This window comes from Pseudophryne corroboree, chromosome 6, assembly GCF_028390025.1.
Source record: "Pseudophryne corroboree isolate aPseCor3 chromosome 6, aPseCor3.hap2, whole genome shotgun sequence".
Classification (NCBI taxonomy): Eukaryota; Metazoa; Chordata; class Amphibia; order Anura; family Myobatrachidae; genus Pseudophryne; species Pseudophryne corroboree.
In genome coordinates this window covers 613,289,434-613,298,621 of record NC_086449.1, presented here as the reverse complement: position 1 = coordinate 613,298,621, position 9,188 = coordinate 613,289,434, and the positions used below count along the sequence as shown (strand labels likewise).

Genomic DNA, 9,188 nt, shown 5'->3' with positions numbered 1-9,188 from the left:
TAAGAAGACTGAGGAGTCTTCTGCCGCCGATTCTGGACCTCTTCTCGTTTCAGCATCTGCAAGGGGGCCGGCGGCGAGGCTCCGGTGACCATCCAGGCTGTACCTGTGATCGTCCCTCTGGAGCTAATGTCCAGTAGCCAAGAAGCCAATCCATCCTGCACGCAGGTGAGTTCACTTCTTCTCCCCTAAGTCCCTCGTTGCAGTGATCCTGTTGCCAGCAGGACTCACTGTAAAATAAAAAACCTAAGCTAAACTTTTCTAAGCAGCTCTTTAGGAGAGCCACCTAGATTGCACCCTTCTCGGCCGGGCACAAAAATCTAACTTAGGCTTGGAGGAGGGTCATAGGGGGAGGAGCCAGTGCACACCACCTGATCCTAAAGCTTTACTTTTTGTGCCCTGTCTCCTGCGGAGCCACTATCCCCCATGGTCCTTTCAGGAACCCCAGCATCCACTAGGACGATAGAGAAAATGCTAGCGAGCGATCAGGTCTGAATTACGCCCTATAAACACTGTGTTATGTGCACATTACATGGTATAAATGAAAATGTATGGAACATGAGTAATTAACATGAATTAAAAACAAATCATCACATTATAATGAAGTCCAGTAAACATGACATGACGGGAGTTGTAGTGCACCAAGGTCCTCCTAGACCAGGGACGTGCAGTCAGGGGAGGCAGGGGAGGCAGTGCCTCCCCTGTCATTAATGATTAAAATAATACAAAGAGGTATATGTTTTAGACTTTGTATTATTTTAATATTTCTGACATTGTAAATAGTGTTTTAAATGTGTATAGGAGGCACCGCTCTCGGTGCCTCACGCTATTCATATGAAATGGCCGGAAGCGGGGGGCGGAGCTAAGAAATGAGCAGCAAAAGCTCATTGAAAAAAGCTCCTGAAGCGGCACTTACTATAAGTGCCTCTTTGACAGGGGCGTCACAGTTAGCTGTGATTGGGCAGTGGTAGGGGGTAGCACTAAGCTGTGCAGCGTCCATAGCCTGCCGCTCCCCCTCCCTCCCTCCCTCCCTCCTTCCACCCGGCGCCTGAACATACCTTATGCCCTCCGGCGGCGTCACCCTCACACACCCGCCTACCGTCCGGAGGACGGACGCTGCCAGCAGCAGTATCTCCGGCTGGACACTGCTTTGCTCCCTGTTCGCGGCTGTCTCAGCTCCCCCGCTGCGCTGGTCCCGCTCGGCTATCCTGAGGAGAGGAGCCCTGAGTGGAGCTGACGCTGAGCTGCAGAGCCGCCCGCTACACTCTGACTGTGCTGATGGGGCCATGCACTGCTGCTGCGGCCGAGATCAGGAGATCACTACCCAGGTGCGGGCTACACAGGGAAGTGGGATTATGGGGTGTGCATGACCATGTGGAGGGACAGTGGGAGTAGGTTGTGTGGTGGGGGTAGTGGATTATTGGGTGTATGTAAGGGAACAGGGGGACTAGCTTATGTGTTGGGGTAGAGGGTTGTATGTAGGAAGACTAGGGTTTGTGAGGTTGTGTAGAGTTTATGGGTTTTATGTGAGGAGACAGATGGATTAGGGTGTGTGAGTGGTAGAGGGATATGAGGTGTATGTGGGGGGACGGAGTGCTAGGTATATTGGAGCAGAGGGATATTTATTGTATGTGGGGGGACAGGGGGAGTAAGGTATGTTGTGGGGTAGAGGGGTATGCAGTGTATGTTGTCAATCTCTCCGTCACCCACTGCTGTCACTCTGTCACCCACCGCTGTCACCCTCTCCCTGGCATCACCCGCTCCCTGTCACAATCTCCCTGGCGTCACCCACTGCCTGTCATCCTCTGCTGTTACCCTCTCCCTGGCGTCACCTACTGCTGCCACACTTCTCCCTGTCACTGCTGTCACCGTCTCCCTGTCATCCACTGCTGTTACCCTCTCCCTAGTGTCATCCTCTCCCTGGCGTCACATACTGCTGTCACCCTCTCCTAGCTCTCACCGCTGTCACCCTCTCCCTGGCATCACCCGCTCCCTGTCACAATCTCCGTCACCCACTGCTGTCACTCTCTGTCACCCACCGCTGTCACTGTCACCCACCGCTGTCACCCTCTCCCTGGCATCACCCACTCCCTGTCACAATATCCGTCACCCACTGCTGTCACTCTCTCTGTCACCCACCGCTGTCACTCTGTCACCCACTGCTGTCACCCTCTCCCTGGCATCACCCGCTCCCTCTCACAATCTCCCTGGCGTCACCCACTCCCTGTCATCCTCTGCGGTTACCCTCTCCCTGGCGTCACCTACTGCTGTCACCCTCTCCCTTGGGTTACCCTCTTCCCTGCGTCACCTTTTCCCTGTCACTGCTGTCACCCTCTCCCTGTCATCCACTGCTGTTACCCTCTCCCTGGTGTCATCCTCTCCCTGGCGTCACATATTGCTGTCACCCACTCCTAGCTCCCACCGCTGTCACACTCTCCCTCGTCACTCTCTCCCTGTCACCCTCTCCATGGTGTCACCCTCTTCCTGTCACCCTGAGATGCAAATTAGCGGCAAGAGGGTCCAGGGGGGTGATGGCGGCGATTTTGAAGGCCTTTGGTAGTGGCGGTAGGGAGCACTGGCTTGAGGGTGGTAGCGGGCATCGACGGGACTTAGTGGACATTATGGTTACAGTGCCTCACCAGCCACTGACCTCACCGCACGCCACTGTCCTAGACAGATCCGCACATGACATTCCACCATGCACTGGGCTCAGCCACCAAGCATCCCTGGAACTGGTTATAAAATGTTGCAAAGTATGAAGGTCACATATAGTAAACTCTAAGTGTATCTACTATATAAAAGCGAAAATCCGTCCTTCTGTCTTTCTATACAAATCCACAGTTTACAAGCGACGATCCTGAAATTTTACATACGAGCATATTAAAACACAGCGGAGTCAACTAAAACAATTAGAAATCCCTAGCACCCGTAGGGGGGCAAAGAGCAGCACAGAGTATATCAGGAGACAGCATAACTCCGGAATTGCTGGAGCAATGTACTCAAAACTTGGTACACATATGCCTTACAATCTGGGAACAAACACTGTGGGAGGAAGACACCCCTAGCACCCATAGGGGTGAGGCAGCAGCACTGAGTATTTCAGCAGACAGCATAACTCTGGAATGCCTGCAGCAATTTACAAAAAACTTGGTACACATATGACTTTCACTGTGGAAACAAACACTGTGGGGGTGACAGAAACCCCTAGCACCCCTAGGGGTGAGGCAGCAGCACAGAGTTTTTCAGCAGACAGCATAACTGTGGAAGGCCTGGAGCAATTTACACCAAACTTGCTACACATCTGACTTACAATCTGCAAACAAACTCTGTGGGGGTTAGACACCCCTAGGGGTGGGACAGCAGCAGCACAGTGTATGTTAGGAAACATCATAACTCCCGAATGCCTGGACCAATTTACACCAAACTTGCTACACATCTGACTTACAATCTGCAAACAAAACACTGAGGGTAACACACCACTAGCATCCCTAGGGGTGGGCCAGCAGCACACACTATATCAGGACATGCATGATATCTCAGTGATGACAGGGCTGCATGTGACAGGGCCAGTGACATGATGTGTGGAGGGGAATGGAGGCTGCAGGAAGCCACAGACTGAGAGTTGTATAGTGGGAAGAGCAGGGTCCCTTGTGGGACCAAAAAGGGGTGTGGCCACTACACAAAGTGCATCAGGGAAGCAAGATATGCCTATATACTAGATCTCCAATCAACGTAAATTAACAAACTATCATTCTAATTTACCATCCTCATCCCGTACCAAAGCACGGGTATTCAGCCATCTACAATGTTATTTATACTGTGTGTTTAATATTTACATTTATTTTTGTAAACAGACATTCTTAAAATCCGGGGCAACGCCGGGTACTCCAGCTAGTATATACTAAATCATCTGTCACAGTAGCAATATTCTGAGCATATTGGAAGTCTCGCAACAGAACATTTATAGATGGAGTTTAAGATCATACATGTTAACATTCAACAATATGCTATGTCGGCATGCCCTCTTATGGAGTCTATGTAAGTCATTAGCAAAACCAAATGCTCCGTCTACATACAGTACAGCGCAGGCACAAGGTCGTCATGCAGTAAGTGATATGCCGGCCAGACTCTTATACCTAAGTTTCCTTTTGATGCTTGATCCAAATAATGTATCACTAACAATGACATTACTGTGAAGTGAAGGAGAGATGATTAGGATGGTCACCTGTAACATACATGCAATGTTTCTGTGACATGGAAAAACAATGGAAGAAATGTTATGGAGTCACCTTCATTGTTGTCCTAGTTGATAGGATAACCAGAAGAGTAGCTTTGGCTGGAGTGTCATGAGATGAAATGAAAACAAAAAAGTTATGTACCCTCCAGGTTCCGTTCTCAGCAGTCCGGCTGTGGTGCCACAGGGCACAGCCACGCTCACTGTCCACTCAACCTCTTTCCAACACGCCCAGCGGGTGTGAACAAGTCGAGTGGAAGTCATTACCTATTCCCTATGAATGTCACCTTGCGGGCCCGCCTTACAGTTTTATATACGCTGGTATTGAATAATACATTTCTAGTGCGCCAGCAAAAGAGACAACTCTTATTTCTTCTCCTCTTTATACGCTCATGGGTTACACAGGTTCTGTGGCTGATTAAACCTGGTGAAATGCAGACTTGAGGTCAGCCAGCCGCAGAAACTGTATAATTCGTGAGTTTCCTGATTTAATGGGATAGTATAGTTAGTATAGCTCTCTCTCTCTCTCTCTCTATATATATATATATATATATATACACACACACACACACACACACACACACAACGGAAAAAGATTAATTCAGCCTCTTAAAGAGCTTTGTTTCCTTATAAAATATAAGCTGTGATCTAGTCTAGAAATTCCTGTCCCTTATATTTTCCCTTTACCTATATATTGAGGCACTCTGTACAACATTCCCTTATACTTCATTTTCTACACTAGTCTCATTTTTTAATCTAGAAACTCATGTATATACAGTTGTAATTGATGTAGAAATGTATATGTAAGATAGCTGTAGCTTTGCTGCTGGATACTGTGACATCACACCTAGCCTGTGACATCACTAGCCCGTGACATCACAATGCTTCTTCCTGTAACATTCTATCTACAGCTGCTGACGTTTCCAGTTTCCATGCAGGAAGACAGGTAGGAGGAGGTGAGCACTACAGAGCAGGGTACGATGGAGGGGGTTAAGGAAGACAGAGTGCAGTATAGTCAGCTGAAAGGCAAGACAAGATAGACAGAACAGGGAATACAGGTACAAGGACACATAAATAGGAGAAGCGCAGGAAGGAACAACATATTTAGGAATAAAAATGATACATGGGATATTGATAACTTTGAAAGTATCTTGTTTGGTTTAAGAAAAATTGGGAAACTGGTTGACTCATGGACATTTTATTGTACTTAAACTAGTACTATGCTTAATGATAGTCTTTTGTGTTTTTAGATCATCTGGCAAAGAGATTTGCAGAGTGTCGGGTGACCGGCAAAGAGATCTGCAAAGTGTCAGTTGAAGACGACGGGAGGGGTCGCAGAGGTGGCAACGACTGGAGTATAACATGCAGGAGGTAAGCTACCATACTCTCTCTGCACATGTTACATCTGCCCCACCTGCAGTGCACATGGTTTTGTCCATTAGAGAACAAATTTGCTGCTGCGATCAGGTGGTCTGAATTAGACCCAGTATATAAAACTAACATGGGGGGTCATTCCGAGTTGTTCGCTCATTGCCGATTTTCGCAACGGAGCAATTAATGTGAAAATGTGCATGGTACGCAGTGCGCATGCGCTAAATATTTTAGCACAAAACTTAGTAGATTTACTCACGTCCGAACGAAGAATTTCCATCGTTGAAGTGATCGGAGTGTGATTGACAGGAAGTGGGTGTTTCTGGGCGGAAACTGACCGTTTTCTGGGAGTGTGCGGAAAAATGCAGGCGTGCCAGGATAAAACGCGGGAGTGTCTGGAGAAATGGGGGAGTGGCTGGCCGAACGCAGGGCGTGTTTGTGACGTCAAACCAGGAACGAAACGGGCTGAGCTGATCGCAGTGTTGGAGTAAGTCTCGAGCTACTCAGAAACTGCTAAGAATTTTCTATTCGCAATTCTGCTAATCTTTCGTTCGCAATTCTGCTAAGCTAAGATACACTCCGAGAGGGCGGCGGCCTAGCGTGTGCAATGCTGCTAAAATCTGCTAGCGAGCGAACAACTCGGAATGACCCCCATGAGAAAGGATCTTGGGTTTTGGATAAAAAGTCAGTAAAATAGATAAATTGCAAATGAATTAAAATGAAAGTACGTAACAAAATGTAGTAGTATAATTATACACATAGGGGGTCATTCCGAGTTGTTAGCTCGTTATTTTTTTTCGCTACGGAGCGATTAGTCGCAAACTGCGCATGCGCAATGTACGCAGTGAGCCTGCGCCAAGTAAATTAGCACAAAAGTTTGGTATTTTACTCACGGCGCAACAAAGTTTTTTCATCGTTCTGCTGATCGTAGTGTGATTGACAGGAAGTGGGTGTTTCTGGGCGGAAACTGGTCGTTTTCTGGGAGTGTGCGGAAAAACGCAGGCGTTTCAGGGAAAAACGCAGGAGTGTCTGGAGAAACGGGGGAGTGGCTGACCGGACGCTGGGCATGTGTGTGACGTCAAACCAGGAACGAAATTGACTGAACTGATCGCTATTTGTGAGTAGTACTCAGAAACTGCTAAGAAATTTCTATTCGCAATTCTGCTAATCTTTCGTTCGCAATTCTGCTAAGCTAAGATACACTCCCAGAGGGCGGCAGCTTAGCGTGTGCAATGCTGCTAAAAGCAGCTAGCAAGCAAACAACTCAGAATCACCCCCATAATATGTCTGACCAGGAAATTCTGGTTATTTAGATAATCATTTGGCAAAGTTCTGGCAAAGAGATTTGCAGAGTGTCGGGTGACCGGCAAAGATATCTGCAAAGTGTCAGTTGAAGACGACGGGAGGGGTCACAGAGGAATTAGTGACTGGAGAATAGCAAGCAGGAGGTAAGTTACCATACTTGTGTGTGTGTGTGTGTGTGTGTGTGTGTGTGTGTGTGTGTGTGTGTGTGTGTGTGTGTGTGTGTGTGTGTGTGGTGTATTGAGAGCACAGTACAAAACATAGGGTCTATGGTGGGGGAGAGCGGACAATACAAAACATGCAGAAGGGGCAACTTGGTATAGCATATACAGATGGTGTGGGGGCACAATACAAAAACATAGAAATTGTGGCGTACTCTATAGAACATATAGAGGAAGGACATACACTTTTGGGGGTTGCGAGATGTAGAACATACTGTAATACAGAAAAACAGGAAGGGTGGGGAGCGCATGACACAGGACATACAGATCGGGGGAAGAACAATACAGATCAGGGGAGATAGTGAAATGGCTGACATTTACAGTATATCAATGAACTGGGGGCAGGTGTACAAAGTCTGGGAGAGTGATAAACTAACAACCAATCAGCTCCTAGTTGTTATTTTTTAAACACAGCCTCTAACATGGCAGTTAGGAGCTGATTGGCTGGCACTTTACCTCTCTCCACTTTAACACTCTGCAGGGCTTAATACATCTCCCCCATAGTAGAATAACCAAATGATGAAATGGTACAGAATGGTATAAATGATGTGAATTGGAGCTGTAACAAGTGACTGTTTCCCTATCTTTACATATAATAAAGGTGACATAGTCCTTTCTCTAGAGTCCTTCTCCTTACCGCTCAGGGGGCCTGATTCAGATGCGGACGCAGAGCTGCTGTTGCACCAAGTGGCTCAATGCTTTTTCACTGTGCATGCATGTAAGCTGCACTGCGCACAAAATGAAATCATGCTCACATAGAGGATCCCATCGCAAAGTGATTGACAGGAAGTCAGCGTATGAGGTGGTAACGGGGGTGGCTAACTGTATACAGGCATGTCAGGTCCGTTCAAACGCCGTTCCATGTGCGTGCATAAATTACCTATTGCGACCTGTGTTGCTGCTGGAGAGCCCCCTGTGTCTAGGAGACTTGCTCAGCCTACGACTGCTCAGACTCATGATGCAATTGTGAATGGCAAGATTGCAGCAGCGATCGCTTCAACAACCACAAATGAATCAGGCCCACAATTACACCATTGTATTTTACTATTTTATCACATTTAACAACTAAGGGGTCAGTTTAATTAGGTGCGAGTTTGTCTTACAACAGCCGCACTTTCCGGTAGCCCCATAGGCTGAATCTGGCCATGAAGGGTGTGAGTTTGGATGCTGTTGAAACGTCGCAGCAATGGTAACTCGTACCTAATTGGATTGACCCCTAAATGTTAGCAATTTATAGCTTTTATTATTTACTGGTCACATTTCTTTTCTAAAGGTACCCACTAATTACTATAATAGAGAACTTATCCCCCCAATGTGTGTATTGTATAAAAACAATAGGCCCAATGGATTAATTATCCTTATTTTAGGTATTTTCCATGTCCTCAGTAGTTAGAGTAACATATTTACATAGAGAGATTTTTCTCTCTACACGACCACACCACTGTTTGCAGTTTGTCTCTGTGCTTGTTCATCCACTAACAATGATTTTTCATCTCTTCCTCTTCATCTACACACAGTGGGTGATCCCTGAATAGCTGCCCTGGGAGGAGAGCTGCGGACACATTCTCCAAATGCTGGGACATATGCATTACCTATTAGGAGATGCGGTAAAGATGCTGGCTGTCGGGATTACGGCAGTCAGAAGACTGACACTGGGATCCCGACACTCTTCAGAATCCCGACGTTGGAACTCCGAATGGGCAAGGATACTAACGCCCATATACCCATGATCATAGGTTTTAGGGCTGGGCAAGGGGGGTTAGGATTAGGCATCAGGTGGAGGGGGTTAGGATTAGGCTGCAGGTGGGGGGAGGTTAGGGTTAGGCACCCTCGGGAGTGGTTAGGCTGCAGGGGAGGGAAGGTTAGGTTTAGGCGGGGGGGTTAGGTTTAGACGTCAGGTGAGGGTTAAGTTTAGGCTGTGGGTGGGGGGAGGTTAGGGTTAGGCTGCGGGTATGGTGGGTTAGGGTTAGGCACCCCTGGGTGTGGTTAGGCTGCAGGGGAGGGAGGGTTAGGTTTAGGCATCAGGCGAGAGGTTAGGTTTAGGTGACAAGCGCTGGGTTAGG

At 47.6% G+C, this 9,188-nt stretch overlaps 1 long non-coding RNA gene across 1 annotated transcript; it reads left to right on the top strand.

Annotated features, from left to right (window-relative positions):
- Positions 1–5,484: 5,484 nt before the first annotated feature.
- Positions 5,485–8,875, top strand: LOC134935510 (uncharacterized). The gene is made up of 3 exons (XR_010180204.1): positions 5,485–5,602; positions 6,916–7,050; positions 8,643–8,875. It is a non-coding gene; the product is annotated as an uncharacterized LOC134935510 (long non-coding RNA).
- The last annotated feature ends 313 nt before the right edge of the window (positions 8,876–9,188 follow it).